Here is a 15,397-nt window from a genome sequence, read left to right as displayed (position 1 = left end):
ATGGCGGGACTACGTTTCTTTATGAGGCACTCCCATAATACAACACTGCCACCTCTCTGTGTTACTTAGATCTGGTGCAACAACAACTCTGTTAATTTCCTCTTGCTGTTTTACACATTCTAAGGCTGAATCCATTCAGGAAAGAGGTGGCTGGTGCTTTAGGGCAGTCAGGACACACCTCATCTCACTTGAAGACACTGCCCTCTAGTGGTGCACAGATCAAGCCACAAACACCCAGGGACTGGAAGCATATCAATAGTCTTTATTTTTTGTTTAACTGGGCAAATCAATTAAGAACAAATTCTAAATTTACAATGATGGCCTAGGAACAGTGAGTTAGCTGCCTTGTTCAGAACGACAGATTTTCACCTTGTCAGGTCAGGGATTCAATCTAGCAACCTTTCGGTTACCGGCCCAACGCTCTAACCACTAGGCTACCTGCCACCCCCATCATTGTCTTCATTCCTTTCTTTCCTTCAGAACTGGACTAAAGGAACTGGGCTCAGTTTCCCCAAAAAAACATAAAGATCATCTTTAGCATGAAGGTCATTATTTGTCCATTGCCTACCACTAAGATGATCTTAGTGCTAAAGAAAACATTTGTGTTTTTGGGAAATTCACCAATGGACAGTTTAAATCAATCCCCAGACACTAATGCCTCCACCAGGTTGCTTTCACCTGTACTATCTTATTGGAGATGGGAGTGAAGAAGAGGGAAGGAGAACACTGCAGACTGATATACTTCCCAGAGAATAGGAGCTGCAGTGGTGAAAGTTTGGTTTTTCTTTATTTTGACTATTTTCTACATTGTAGAATAATAGTGAAGACATCAAAACGATGAAATAACACATATGGAATCATGTAGTAATCAAAAAAGTGTTAAACAGATCAAAATATATTTTAGATTTGAAATTCTTCAAGGTAACCTCCCTTTACTTTGATGACAGCTTTGCACAAAAAGATAAATATTCACATGCAACACCATGGACCAGAAAAGGTTAAATACTTTGGCCATGCTGTCAATCCAGCATGACTTCTGCCAAGTTCAAGACAACTGGGAACTCAGAAACTGGGAAAATACATTTTGAACGGTCATCCAACTTGGAATTCAAATCGGGAACTCTGGCCTCTTTCTAGAGCTCTGACCTGAAGATCACTGACATCATGATTCAGAGTTCCAAGTTGTCTTGAAAGCACCATAAATCCAGAAAATGCCAGACTTTGATGACAAAGTTCGATGACAAAATTTGCTGGCAAGAAGGACTGTCGCACCACCTTCCTGTTCAAGTGAGCACAGCACAACAAGGTGAGTCTAAAAATGTCTTGTATGCTGCTAAATACATGATGTAGAGAGAGAGAGAGAGACTGTGAAAGAGAAAGATAGAACAACAGCAATACATAGCTATTAAACACACAGCTGCAAGCCCCATCAGGCCAGCCCTGTACTGCAGAGGCGCGTGTTGCCAGAGCTGGGATCACTCCCACACACACACACTCCCTAACTAATAAAGTACATCTAAAATGGCCAGGGATCCCTGGTGGGGGGACCAGAGGGCCACAGGATCAGCAAACACCTGCTTGTTTTGGCCCTTATGCTCCTCTGTTGGAGTGTGTAAGCAGAGCGAAGGACTTACACAACATCACAGCCCAGGGACCAGGCAGGCCCCCTGTTAATGATAAAACCCTCCCAGAACGTTGCTGCCTAGTTCTGCTTTAGCTGTGAATTTACTTAAAAGAATGTTCCTGAGACAGGCAGTGGGGGTAGAAGAATGGGCAAGGAGGTGTGTGTGAGTACGTGTGTCTGTGTGTGGGTGCGTGTGTGTGCACTTCAAATCAAAATCAAATGTATTCATAAAGCCCTTCTTACTTCAGCTGATATCTCAAAGTGCTGTACAGAAAACCAGCCTAAAACCCAAACAGCAAGCAATGCAGGTGTAGAAGCACGGTGGCTAGGAAAAACTCCCTAGAAAGGCCAGAACCTAGAAAGAAACCTAGAGAGGAACCAGGCTATGAGGGGTGGCCAGTCCTCTTTCTGGCTGGGCCGGGTGGAGATTATAACAGAACATGGCCAAGATGTTCAAATGTTCATAGATGACCAGCAGGGTCAAATAATAATAATCACAGTGGTTGTCAAGGGTGCAACAGGTCAGCACCTCAGGAGTAAATGTCAGTTGGCTTTTCATAGCCGATCATTAAGAGTATCTCTACCGCTACTGCTGTCTCTAGAGAGTTGAAAACAGCAGGTCAGGGACAGGTAGCACGTCCGGTGAACAAGTCAGGGTTCCATAGCTGCAGGCAGAACAGTTGAAACTGGAGCAGCACTACGGCAAGGTGGACTGGGGACAGCAAGAAATCATCAGGCCAGGTAGTCTTGAGGCATGGTCCTAGGGCTCAGGTCCTCCGAGAGAGAGAAAGAGAGAATTAGAGAGAGCATACTTAAATTCACACAGGACACCGGATAAGACAGGAGAAATACTCCAGATATAACAGACTGAACCTAGCCCACTGACACATAAACTACTGCAGCATAAATACTGGAGGCTGAGACAGGAGGGGTCAGAAGACACTGTGGCCCCGTCCGACGATACCCCCGGACAGGGCCAAACAGGCAGGATATAACCCCACCTACTTTGCCAAAGCACAGCCCCCACACCACTAAAGGGATATCTTCAACCACCAACTTACCATCCTGAGACAAGGCCGAGTATGGCCCACAAAGATCTCCGCCACGGCACAACCACCAAGGGGGGGGGGGCGCAAACCCAGACAGGAAGATCACGTCAGTGACTCAACCCACTCAAGTGACGCACCCCTCCTAGGGCCTCATGGAAGAGCACCAGTAAGCCAGTGACTCAGCCCCTGTAATAGGGTAAGAGGCAGAGAATCCCAGTGGAGAGAGGGGAACCGGCCAGGCAGACAGCAAGGGCGGTTCGTTGCTGCAGTGCCTTTTCGTTCACCTTCACACTCCTGGGCCAGACTACACTCAATCATAGGACCTACTGAAGAGATGAGTCTTCAATAAAGACTTAAAAGTTGAGACCGAGTCTGCGTCTCTCACAGGGGTAGGCAGACCATTCCATAAAAATGGAGCTCTATAGGAGAAAGCCCTGCCTCCAGCTGTTTGCTTAGAAATTCTAGGTACAGTTAGGAGGCCTGCGTCTTGTAACCGTAGCGTACGTGTAGGTATGTACGGCAGGACCAAATCGGAAAGATAGGTAGGAGCAAGCCCATGTAATGCTTTGTAGGTTAGCAGTAAAACCTTGAAATCAGCCCTTGCCTTAACAGGAAGCCAGTGTAGAGAGGCTAGCACTGGAGTAATATGATCAAATGTTTTGGTTCTAGTCAAGATTCTAGCAGCCGTGTTTAGCACTAACTGAAGTTTATTTAGTGCTTTATCTGGGTAGCCGGAAAGTAGAGCACTGCAGTAGTCTAACCTAGAAGTGACAAAAGAATGGATACATTCTTCTGCATCATTTTTGGACAGAAGGTTTCTGATTTTTGTAATGTTACGTAGATGGAAAAAAGCTGTCCTTGAAATAGTCTTGATATGTTCGTCAAAAGAGAGATCAGGGTCCAGAGTAACGCCGAGGGCCTTCACAGTTTTATTTGAGACGACTGTACAACAATCAAGATTAATTGTCAGATTCAACTAAAGATCTCTTTGTTTCTTGGGACCTAGAACAAGCATCTCTGTTTTGTCCAAGTTTAAAAGTAGAACATTTGCAGCCATCCATTTCCTTATGTCTGAAACACAATTTTGGGGCTTCACCATGTTTCATCGAAATGTACAGCTGTGTGTCATCTGCATAGCAGTGAAAGTTAACACTTGTTAACCCTGTCAGTTATCTCCTCCATTACATGATGTAAGAGTGTGAGAGACACGGGGAACAGCCCACACAGCTCCCTAGTAACAAGGTATGTGTTTACTTTGGCCACTCTACTGTGAATGGGGAATGGTTGTGTCATACATGCAGTATTCTGCTTCACGCCTCAGACCTAGAGACAGTAGCAGAACTCTGACCTTGTTGGGTTATGGTCAACGAAATGGGTAGACTACAGGACGATAAGGTCAGTTTTTGGTCGAGAACCATGCAGAACCTTTCACCTGTAATTCTCTTGCACAATGAACATAAGACAGAAAGCATCGCAAGTGTTAGCAGTTTGGAGTTTTGTGCTGAGAATTATGAGAGTTAAGAACATACTTGTGAAACGTTTGGCTCGATCATCTAGAGAAGTACATTAAATACTAGTTCCACATTTACAGTATATTACCATGACTGAACTGATAACATAAAGCTTCTACAACACACAAGATGAATCCATAGGCTGACATGGTTAGTGTCTGAGACTTGTTGTTTGCTCCTCTGGTCTGGTTTGGTCGGGGGGGGGGGGGGGGTGTGAGTGTGTGACAGGGGCTTGAGACTGCACACAGCGAGGGGCTCTGTGCATTCTCATATGCAGGAATGGCAGGGGTGCATAGATTGTGTATATATATGTGTGTGTGTGTGTGTGGTAGTTTTGTAAAGGAGCATTTGTACATAGAGTAAATTGGCATTTTAGGGAGATGTACATAGTCCCCCTGGTCTGTTTAAGATCAGGAATAGTTTCCTAACAGTTTCAAGAAGCCCTGTTCTGGCTTAGGTTCCAAATTTAAATTGGGTTTGACCTTGTTGAATAATGATGCTGGTTAAGTTCCCTCTGCTCTCTTTGGCTGCAAGCCAACCTGAACTCTACACAATGTGCAAGTTTCTAAGTTACAACAAACTGAAAAAGAAGAGCTCATATCGTTTTAAAAGGTAGATATTTACTGAGCCCCTTGGACTTGTTGAATGGAATACTGAGCTAAACTTCAGCTCTGTACAACAGATTTTGCAATTGTGTCATAAACATGTTTGGTTTATGCTTCCTGTTTATATGGTCTGTGGAAGTGGAGAGGACATATAACAGGACGTCTGGAGCTGAACTAATGTATCTCCGCCCACTGGGGCTCCTCAGTCTCAAATGTTGTGGGCAATGGCATCTCTCTCGCTCGCCCTCTTATAGGCATACAGAGACAAAAAGAGCAATAGTTTGTAATGAAACTTTGCAAAGTTTCTCTATCGCAAAGCTTATCAGAAGATAGATTTCTCCTTCTGTGTGACTCCTTCATTCACATCCCCATAGCGTTTTCAATGATTCACTGATTAAAGAACCCACAGAGGTCATTAAAACAGAGGGCTCCAGTAATGCATCCAAGGGGTTAAAGACAGCTGCCAATATCTGTAGCTGTGGCTGGCTTGTAATTGTGAGGCCCAGCAAGTGAGCGGGCGGCATGTTGGAAAGGGGGGCTGGCAAGCCGCATATTTCAGCCAAGTGCTCACAGTGCGCCTTTCCGGCCTGCCATGTGGACTCAATGATGGCGTCCAGGGGCATGCTGTGTTCCTATGAAATATTAAATCTGCTGCCGGCCCCCAAGCATGACAAACCACCTGCAAGCAAGCGTGGAGTGCGGCAAGCGAGAGGATCAGATGTCCCACAGCACACACGCATACACAGTTACACAAACACAGTTACACATTCACGGACATTGTCTAAAAATGTCCCAAGCAAGCACACACGCATTTACATAGACACACTAAACTTGAAAAGCATGCACATACTCACTGCCACTGCATACATTCTAAAAATACCAACATGAAGTCACAAAAGTGCCTCCATTACTGAAGGCATGACCTTGTATTACCCCACTCTAACTGCTGATAGTGTGACCAATCTCAGTAATACACAGCTGTGTCACATATAGGTCCCAGAGATGACAGGACAGGCACACGGGATACGCTGAGCTGACCATTCACGCCCTCTACAGGATCTCTGACCACTCTGGCTTTAGAAGCACAAGTATACATTATACAGTACATCCGTTTACTCTGCAGCACGCAATGTGCAAGGACCCTTCTCACAAACTCAAGGGTGTGTACACGAAACGACCAGCAGCTGAAAACAACGATGAAGAGAAGAAGAAAAATAAAGGCACTCGGAATGTTCAGAGCCCCGTAGAAGGAACTTAAGCCTCCTTGGAAACGCGGCCAAGAGGACGACGGGTGCTTGATGACAGCTGTCCCCTCAGGGGCCTCGTCCATTTACACATTGCGCGGGTGGCCTCCCGCCCCACCCACCTGTCCAGATGTGCCTTTGTTTATGTGGAGCAGCGGTCCTGACAGCCGGCCTGAGAATGCTCCCAGCAAACAGTAGACGGTGCTGCCGTGACCGCCGCTAGGAAAAACTAACCACTCTGGCTTTAGCCTATCATTTGCAGTTCACTACAGGTTCAGGATCAGTTCTGTGACCCATTCATTTTGCCTTGAACCATTATAAATCGAACAAAACAACCAATCAGCCTTGTGACAATTGTTATGGACAACTGATAGGCCTAGTTCACTCCCAAACCCAAGGTTTGTTTTATCAAGTTCTTACTAAGTTCTCCAAGCTCTTTAAACCCTGACTGCCACAATCCTTAAGTAACCCCATGCATCAAATAACCTCTGTTTAACTCCATCACCCCACTGACTGACCATCCTTGCCCTCTGCCCTATGACTCAAGCCCGAGTGATGCAGGCCCACTGAGCCTCTGACAACTGAGAGCTTAAATGAATCCTCCATGCCATGGCACATTGTTGTTGTAACTTCAAATACTTACTTCCTCCCGTCCTTGTGCTTTCAGCCTTAAGTCTGTCAGAGAACTGAACATATTTCTAAGACAATAGTGACACCTTATGGACATTTTGTTGATGTTTTTTCATGTTCATATGCAGGTAAGCAGTAAACCGAATGAATTTTCAAAAGCACCACAAAATATCGGTGCTTTTAGCAACGCGGTGTATTTACATACACTAGCAATGCTTTCAATTTTATTGGGTTGCACAAAAACAGTTCGTGGGAAGCCAGAAGTTAAATACACCTACACATTTCAACTAACTGTACCAGTAGGCAGGACGGTAGGTCATTATGATGGGGCAATTTTAAACAAAAAATCTAAAGGATTGTACTATTAAACAGACATTCCAAATGTCAGTTTGCTGTAGACTCACTTGCTCTCTGGTTACCTCATGTCAAATTAAAAGTCCTGCATGTGCGCCATACAGTGGGGCAAAAAAGTATTTAGTCAGCCACCAATTGTGCAAGTTCTCCCACTTAAAAAGATGAGTGGCCTGTAATTGTCATCATAGGTACACTTCAACTATGACAGACAAAATGAGAAAACAAAATCCAGAAAATCACATTGTAGGATTTTTTTTATTTTAATTTTTAACCCCCTTTTCTCCCCAATTTTCATGGTATCTAATCGCTAGTGATTACTATCTTGTCTCACCGCTACAACTCCCATACGGGCTCGGGAGAGACGAAGGTCGAAAGCCATGCGTCCTCCGAAGCACAACCCAACCAAGCCGCACTGCTTCTTAACACAGCGCGCCTCCAACCCAGCAGCCAGCCGCACCAATGTGTCTGAGGAAACACCATACACCTGGCTACCTTGGTTAGCACGCACTGCGCCCGGCCCGCCACAGGAGTCGCTGGAGCGCGATGAGACAAGGATATCCCTACCGGCCAAACCCTTCCTAACCCGGACGACGCTAGGCCAATTGTGCGTCGCCCCACGGACCTCCCAGTCGCAGCCGGCTGCGACAGAGCCTGGGTGCAAACCCAGAGACTCTGGTGGCACTCTGGTGGCTGCGATGCAGTGCCCTAGACCACTGCGCCACCCGGGAGGCCCACATTGTAGGATTTTTTATGAATTTATTTGCAAATTATGGTGGAAAATAAGTATTTGGTCAATAACAAAAGTTTCTCAATACTTTGTTATATACCCTTTGTTGGCAATGACAGAGGTCAAACGTTTTCTGTAAGTCTTCACAAGGTTTTCACATACTGTTGCTGGTATTTTGGCCCATTCCTCCATGCAGATCTCCTCTAGAGCAGTGATGTTTTGTGGCTGTTGCTGGGCAACACGGACTTTCAACTCCCTCCAACGATTTTCTATGGGGTTGAGATCAGGAGACTGGCTAGGCCACTCCAGGACCTTGAAATGCTTCTTACGAAGCCACTCCTTCGTTGCCCGGGCGGTGTGTTTGGAATATTGTCATGCTGAAAGACCCAGCCACGTTTCATCTTCAATGCCCTTGCTGATGGAAGGAGGTTTTCACTCAAAATCTCACGATACATGGCCCCATTCATTCTGTCCTTTACACGGATCAGTCGTCCTGGTCCCTTTGCAGACAAACAGCCCCAAAGCATGATGTTTCCACCACCATGCTTCAAGGTAGGTATGGTGTTCTTTGGATGCAACTCAGCATTCTTTGTCCTCCAAACACGACGAGTTGAGTTTTTACCAAAAAGTTATATTTTGGTTTCATCTGACCATATGACATTCTCCCAATCTTCTTCTGGATCATCCAAATGCTCTCTAGCAAACTTCCGACGGGCCTGGACATGTACTGGCTTAAGCAGGGGGACACGTCTGGCACTGCAGGATTTGAGTCCCTGGCGGCGTAGTGTGTTACTGATGGTAGGCTTTGTTACTTTGGTCCCAGCTCTCTGCAGGTCATTCACTAGGTCCCCTTGTGTGGTTCTGGGATTTTTGCTCACCGTTCTTGTGATCATTTTGACCCCACGGGGTGAGACCTTGCGTGGAGCCCCAGATCGAGGGAGATTATCAGTGGTCTTGTATGTCTCCCATTTCCTAATAATTGCCCCCACAGTTGATTTCTTCAAACCAAGCTGCTTACCTATTGCAGATTTAGTCTTCCCAGCCTGGTGCAGGTCTACAATTTTGTTTCTGGTATCCTTTGACAGCTCTTTGGTCTTGGCCATAGTGGACTTTGGAGTGTGACTGTTTGAGGTTGTGGACAGGTGTCTTTTATACTGATAACAAGTTCAAACAGGTGCTTGTGATGAATTGTTTTGGGGAAATAAAGATATACATGGTTTTAAAAAGGTTGTGGTAGTATTTCATTCAGTACAAAAATGTGTAGGCGGCTTAAATGATCCTGTCCCGCAACTCAACATACCCCATTCCTGTGCCAAGAGACCACTTTTTTGGGACAAACTATGTTTTCAAAACTGTAATGTTTACATTAATTCTGATTATTTCCTGGGATACACAACATTCTGAAATAAATAAATATTTATTTATGTATTTCCCTTGACTGAGTGATGGTGAATGTAAAAAATTGCTCGACATACCCCACTCTCCTCTATCATAAAACCAGCAAAACACTTTCTCTGATGTCACAACTTTCAAACCCACAATTCAGCAGAACTGTTTTTTTCAAGGCATCATGGCGGATCCCAGAGACAAGGGACTTCAAGATTACAGAAGAAATTGATGGACGCCTGAAAGAATGTACAGTAAGTACTCATTAATAATTAACATCAGTTTCTCTTGCATGACACATCGTTTCTGTCAATAGCCAGGCTTTACAGACACTATTTGACTCAATCAAAACAACTGTCCATGTCATTTTGCCATCATGCAACACTCTTCCCACTCGCTAATTTCTTCAATAACCCTCTCCCTTAGCTCACCAAAGATATTTATAACTAACCCAAATAGTTCATCTGTGTCATTTCCAATGGGAGCAAATGAAGCATAGTGGGCAGAACAAGCAAGGAGGTTGGCAAAGCCAAGCACAAGCTAGTGAGATCCTATTGGCATATTTCCGTTAGGGAAAATCTCCTCTGTGAAGTGCACTCCTAAATAGACTCGTCAAGTCTATAAAACTTAGTGCCCTGTGTTCATAATAGATTTTAGTCTTGGTTAAAAGAAACATTAATTGAGATCAGATGTTTCATCGATGAGAAAATGTGCAGAATGTCGGCCCAGTTTCAGCTAGTTCCATCTTCTGCTATTACCCGCGACTGGACTTCCTCTCACTACCATATTTGGTGGTGAGAACTTTTTAAACGGATGCTTCAGCTTTTTAGCCCCTTTGACGTGTCTTGGTTACACCTTCTGTCTGTGGTATCACTGCTCGTGACAGCGCCTCATGTAACTCCTTCCCTGAGAAATCTTTTAGTCCCAGGAACCGCTCTGCCTCATCCACAATAATGTCCATCTTCCTGTCCAATAAGCTACCTTCTTTACATTTAACATCCCTGGATCCTGCTGGTGGGAAGCTAACTCTGCAGCCTGCATTGAAGGCCTACTCAACACTATGGAGTCCTCAGGAGTACCTTTATTTCCCTCCACCCTTTTGACAGCCTCTGCTTATGACCACCCTGACTTTGGCACACTCATTCTCTTTCACCCATGTCGGGCACTCCAAAGATGTAGCTACATGCTTTCCACCACAGTTGCAACACTGCATATCTTCTTCATAACATTCATCATGACCGTCTTTTCAACAATATCCACATCTTGGATTCCTCCGGCTGCAGATTTTCTCTACATATCCAAACATTGTACACCATTTACACAAATCTCTTACATACCCCAGCTTCACTCGGATCGGGAGGGACTCCACATCAAAAAACACAGAATAGACAAGCTATTTTCTTTCTTGCCATTGACCCAATGATTCATCCCCCGTGCATCAGCCACTCCAGGAATACTTTTCAGCTCCTCGATGACCACTTCTTCCGAGACTCCAGCAATTACTCCTTCGACAGGTTTCTCCTTTCCTGAGCTTAACTTCTTTGGGCTGCAAGCCCGAAGCCGGGCACAATATGACAACAGCCACTTCAAGTGCAGGGCGCAAAATTCAAAATATATTTTTTAGAAATATTTAACTTTCACACATTAACAAGTCCAATACAGCATATGAAAGATAAACATCTTGTGAATCCAGCCAACATGTCCGATTTTTAAAATGTTTTACAGCGAAAACACCACATGTATGTTAGCTCACCACCAAATACAAAAAAAGACAGACATTTTTCACAGCACAGGTAGCATGCACAAAGCCAACCTAACTAACCGGCTACTCAATACTGCCCCTGCAGCCCAAACAGGTTAAACCACAATACAGTATGGTCATCAATTCGCCTAATAACCAACATACACTTCCACTGTTTGTATTTATTATGGATCCCCACAGCAGCTACTCCTCCTGGGGACCAGCAAATTTAAGGCAGTTATGCAATTTTAAAAACATTACAATACATTCACAACAGATTTCACAACACAATAAGTGTGTGCCCTCAGGCCGCTACTCTACTAGCACATATCTACAACACTAAATCCATGTGTACGTGTGTGTATAGTGCGGATGTTATCGTATGTGTGTATGCATGTGTCTGTGCCTATGTTTGTGTTGCTTCATAGTCCCCGCTGTTCCATAAGGTGTATTTTTATCTGTTTAAATCTAATTTTACTGCTTGCATGAGTTACTTGATGTGGAATAGAGTTCCATGTAATCATAAAAACAGAAAATATCACATTTACATAAGTATTCAGACCCTTTACTCAGTACTTTGTTGAAGCACCTTTGGCAGCGATTACAGCCTTAAGTCTTCTTGGGTATGACTCTACAAGCTTGGCACACCTGTATTTGGGTAGTTTCTCTCATTCTTCTCTGCAGATCCTCTCAAGCTCTGTCAGGTTGGATGGGGTGTCTAAACATGCGACTGAATTTCATCATTAAATTCAGTCACATCCACAGCACAGCATGGGCTGCTCAGCGTCTGTAGACACAAACCCAGAATTTAAGATTCCGGCTGTTCTGTGATTGGTCCAAAGTGGATCTTCAGAATGTCCATCCGAGCCGGCTCATTGAGCTGCCCATGCTGTGCTGTGGATGTGACTGAATTGAATGATGAAATTTAATCGCATGTTGTTTGTTTCATGACGGGCTTTAACTTTCATTTCTTTGCAGATTACGAGGCTATTGTTAAGTAGTCTGATGGATTTAATGGAGCTGATTTAAGGAATGTGTGCACTGAAGCAGGTTAGGAACCTATCCAATACACTGTATAACTGTATTTTGACATCGTAAAAACAAGCTTTTCACTCACTGTCTGTTCCTATGCGTGTTTCCCAGGTATGTTTGCGATCCGTACTGACCATGAGTATGTGACCCAGGAAGATTTCATGAAGGCGGAAGGTAACCTAGTGGTTAGAGTGTTGCTCCAGTAACCGAAAGGTTGGTGGCTCAAATCCCCAAGCTGACAAGGTAAAAATCTGTTGTTCTGCCCCTGAACAAGGCAGTTAACCCACTGATCCTAGGTGGTCATTGTAAATAAGAATTTGTTCTTAACTGACTTGTCTAGTTAAATATAGGTCAAATAAAAGGCCATTTGCAAGTTTGCAGATTCTAAGGAACTGGAAACTACAAGCATATATTATAGTACCACCAACCTATCAGGAAATGTTTTAGTAATTTACATGGCATTCTTTGAGGCTGGAAGAGTAACGGAACAGATGATGAAAACAAACATATTTGTGGTCTTACTGCGTTCCAAATGTATATCTCATAGACATAGTTTTAGACGTTTAGACACCACTAATACAGACCTATAGTATGTGGTGAAATATATGGTTTGATTATTTGTTTAGAAATTTGCATAAGAATACATATTTAAATAAACTGCCAACGATCTTATGTCCTTTCATATGATTCTCTTAATGCCCGTCCAGATGTTACTGAGTAATACACCAGTCAGTGTAAAATATGCTTAAAGCCCGCATCCGCAGTTGCTTTTCACAACAGAAGCCGCCCACTGCTTGTGTTGAGAGAGAAAAAGTAGAGGTAAACGAAAACATGGGTGGTTGGCCCAGTGACTCCCTAAATACACGCCAGTTCACAAGTCTGCAGATTCCAAGAAACTGGAAACCAAGCTGTACTACAAGCGTATATGATAGTAACACCAACCAACCTATCAAGAAATAATATAGTAATTTACATGGCATTCTTTGAGGCTAGAAAGAGTAAAGGAACAGACAGCAAAAACAAACATATTTGTGGTCTTACTGCGTTCCAAGTGTATATCTCAAAGACATAGTTTTAGACGTTCAGACACCACTAATACAGACCTATGTGGTGAAATATATGTTTTGATTTTTATTTTAGAAATTTGCATAAGAATATATATTTAAATAAACTGCCAACGATCTTATGTCCTTTCATATGATTCTCTTAATGCCCGTCCAGATGTTACTGAGTAATACACCAGTCAGTGTAAAATATGCTTAAGCCCGCATCCGCAGTTGCTTTTCACAACAGAAGCCACCTACTGCTTGTGTTGTGAGAGAGAGAAAATAGTTTGAATGAAAACATGGGGGTTTGGCCCAGTGACTCCCTAAAAACATGCCACTTCGATACAGCTATACAGGAAGTGACTTTTCGTAGCAGATTAGGAGAGCATTTTATTTAACTATTTTCCTAACCTTAACCTAATTTTCATATCCTGCTGCATAAATTCTGCTACTAAAAAGTCACTTCTGGTCATAGCTGTATCGAAGTGTCGTGTTTTTAAGGAATCTCGTTTGGCTGAAACTATCTCACCAGAAAAAAACATTAGAGCGAGTGAAACAGCACCCCTCTGTCTTACTATACAACAGATATACCATCTTATGTCCTTTCATATGATTCTCTTAATGCTCTTGATGAGTCTCTCTGTCAGCATGCGTCTCGGTCAAATAAATGATCAATAATTAAATATTTTATTTGGACGAGCAAGGAGGTATGGTAGGGCTGGCTAAGCCCCCTAATGCCCGCCCTTAATAGCGGCCCTGCTCATGGACCGTTTTAGACCTATGTGGTGAAATGTGGTTTGTTTTTATATTTTTCTAATTTGCATAACACTACATATTTAAATCGTCTGCCAACCATCTTATGTCCTTTCGTATGATTCTCTTAATGCCCATCCAGAGGTTACTGGAAGATACACCAGTCAGTGTAAAATATCCTTAAAGCTGCAATATATAACTTCTGGGGCAACCCGACCAAATGCACATAGAAATGTGAGTTATAGACCTGTCATTCTCATTAAAAGCAAGTCTAAGATGCTGTAGATCTGTTCTATGTGCGCTATTTAAGTTTCGTTTTTGCATCTTTTACTTTCGGTTCGGTACAGCCGTTTCAAACAGCTGAAAATACAATATTTTTAGGTTATAAAAAATATATTTCACAGTGGTTTATATGGTACAATGACATTCTACAAAATTGCTTGTTTTGTCACCTAAACTGAAATTAGGCAAACTACTAGAATGTTTGCAACCAGGAAATGGCAGAGTGATTTCTGTATATTGCACCTTTAAGGATTTTTGGAATTCAGAGTCAACTGACTGACTTTGTTCCTAATGTCCACTAAATGGTGGAAAATTCTAAATTTACATTTCTGACTTAAATTAGATTGAATGACTACAGGCTAACGTGCCTTGTTGATAACTGTAAAGGTCTTTCCTGGCAAGGTCTTTCCTGGCAAGCACACAAATGTTCCTCTCTTCTTTGATGTTGAATTTCAGAAAAGATGCCCCTCTAAAACTTGCTGCAATAAAAATGCCACCCTGTCAATACATATGCTGTCCTACTTTTCGATCCCATGAAGGTTTTGCACACTTTCAATTAACTTATTTTGAGGTTATGGGGAACAGTCAGCTAGAATAATTACGGGTCAGTTAAAATAATTACGGCCACAAGGTGGTGGTAGAATGCATACACATAGAATTTAACAGTCTGCCAAATGCTTGCTATGTCGCAGGGCTAGAGAGGACAGCATCCTGTATTTGACATGCCCCAGCTTTAATCTTTACATGGTCTTGTAAATATTGTATATAGGCTACCTCTGATGACTTGTGATCTTCACATTTTCAGTATTGTTTAGCCTAAAACCTGCATTCCGGGTTTCTTGGTCTTAACCGGTGACATTTGCATGTCAATGTATTCAGAAAAAGAGCTTCATTGCCTGCTCTGGTACCGTATCATCATCCCCTCCAGTTATGCAAATATAGTTGCAATAATTGATAATAATAATTGGATATTCTGACCTGTGTTACATAACATAAATCGTTATGAAAGTGAGAAATAAGTAGACAATGGTGTGACTATTTTTTGTTCATTCGGCTAAATTTCATATTGCCTTAGTGACTATCAATGAAGATAAATATTTTTACATAATGACGAGATGCTCACCCTAACAATGGTAATAGTTGTCCCGAAGGCGAGAAGGCAGGCGACAAGTTCAGGTCCAAAATAAGCCCATAGAAATGCATTGCGGTTCTTTTTTTACATATTTTGGCGAGAGTGAAACCTCTAGCTTCCACTCATCCTCTCTGATGAAGAGAATGACGCAGTATCATTTATGGTTTCTTTTTTTTTACCAAATACTTTATCCCTTGCTATCGTCACCGCGAGTACGTGGCACCTGTCCTTTGATTGGTCCGTAGTGATACTGCTGTCATTGAAGAATTTGGAGCCCGTGT

The 15,397-nt window shown here is 43.1% G+C and overlaps 1 long non-coding RNA gene across 1 annotated transcript; it reads right to left on the bottom strand.

Moving 5' to 3' along the window:
• Positions 1-242: 242 nt before the first annotated feature.
• LOC129813040 (uncharacterized) lies at positions 243-15,323 on the bottom strand. The gene is made up of 2 exons (XR_008753100.1): positions 15,108-15,323; positions 243-2,398 (listed from the first exon to the last, which is right to left on the bottom strand). It is a non-coding gene; the product is annotated as an uncharacterized LOC129813040 (long non-coding RNA).
• Between the last annotated feature and the right edge of the window lie 74 nt (positions 15,324-15,397).

Source organism: Salvelinus fontinalis, chromosome 16 (genome assembly GCF_029448725.1).
Source record: "Salvelinus fontinalis isolate EN_2023a chromosome 16, ASM2944872v1, whole genome shotgun sequence".
Classification (NCBI taxonomy): Eukaryota; Metazoa; Chordata; class Actinopteri; order Salmoniformes; family Salmonidae; genus Salvelinus; species Salvelinus fontinalis.
The sequence above is the reverse complement of the archived record's forward strand: the minus strand, read 5'-3'. Positions and strand labels throughout refer to the sequence as shown.